Genomic DNA, 1127 nt, shown 5'->3' with positions numbered 1-1127 from the left:
TGATGTATAGCAGATCTCCAGAACTTATTTATCTGCGTAATGAAACTTTGAACCCTTTAACCATCACCTCCTCATTCCAATAAGTGTGAAAGGACATTTTGGAAAGATTTAGAAAATAAACAAGCTGATAATTGATAGAAATTTCTGGCTCTCTAGGCAAAATAACTCCTCTACAGGAAAAAAAAAAAAAGAACAAAACTTTGTGCTCTAATTGTGAGCCCCTAGACAAGAATATGTGTAAATATTGTGAACAGGAAGGCCATTGAAGGAACCAACGACCCATAATGGTTAAGAAACACAAGGATACTTACCTGGCAGGGGAGATACCATGATCACGAAGGTGGTTTTCCCAGGTTGAGGCTTATCCACTGCACTCTGGATGTGCTGACCCGTGCGATTTCCCCAAATGTAGGAAACTCGACTGAAGAATTTGTCGTAGTGGGGTACTGCGTTTGCGCTTTCCCCTGTTAAAAAAAGGAAAAAAAAAAAAGAAACACAAGGAAAACTGTCTAAAATCTGTTCAGTAGTGCTGCTTACAGGGAAACCTTGCATCCTGAAATTCCAGGCTCTTCATCTAAACTCTCCAGGGAAATGGCCTGTAATTATTTATGAACAATACAGCTTTCCATTTTTCCTTTTTTTAAAATTTGAAATATAGTTGACACACAATATTACATTAGTTTCAAGTGTACAACATAGTGATTCAATGTTATATACATTACAAATTGATCACCATGTCAGTCTGGTTACTATCTGTCACCACACAAGGGTGTTACAATATTATTGACTACATTCCCCGTGTTCTACGTTGCAACCCTGTGACTTAGTTATTTTATAACTGGAAGTTTGTACCTCATAATCCCCTTCACCTATTTCACCCATCTTCCCACCCCATTCCCTCTGGTGACCACCAGTTTGTTCTCTGTACCTATGAGTCTGTTTTGGTTTTGTTATGTTTGTTCATTTGTTGTGTTTTTCAGATTCCACATATAAGTAAAATTGTACAGTATTTGTCTTTCTCTGTCCAACTTATTTCCCTTAGCATAATACCCTCTAGGTCCATCCATGTTGTCATAAATGGCAGGATTTCATTCTTTCTTATAGCTGAGTAATATTCCATAGCATAT

The 1127-nt window shown here is 37.4% G+C and overlaps 1 non-coding gene across 1 annotated transcript; it reads left to right on the top strand.

The window, feature by feature from the left end:
- The first annotated feature begins 303 nt into the window (after positions 1–303).
- Positions 304–467, top strand: LOC137771115 (U1 spliceosomal RNA). Its single transcript, XR_011075327.1, has one exon. It is a non-coding gene; the product is annotated as a U1 spliceosomal RNA (small nuclear RNA).
- Positions 468–1127: the final 660 nt, after the last annotated feature.

Source organism: Eschrichtius robustus, chromosome 10, assembly GCF_028021215.1.
Source record: "Eschrichtius robustus isolate mEscRob2 chromosome 10, mEscRob2.pri, whole genome shotgun sequence".
Taxonomy (NCBI): domain Eukaryota; kingdom Metazoa; phylum Chordata; class Mammalia; order Artiodactyla; family Eschrichtiidae; genus Eschrichtius; species Eschrichtius robustus.
The sequence above is the reverse complement of the archived record's forward strand: the minus strand, read 5'-3'. Positions and strand labels throughout refer to the sequence as shown.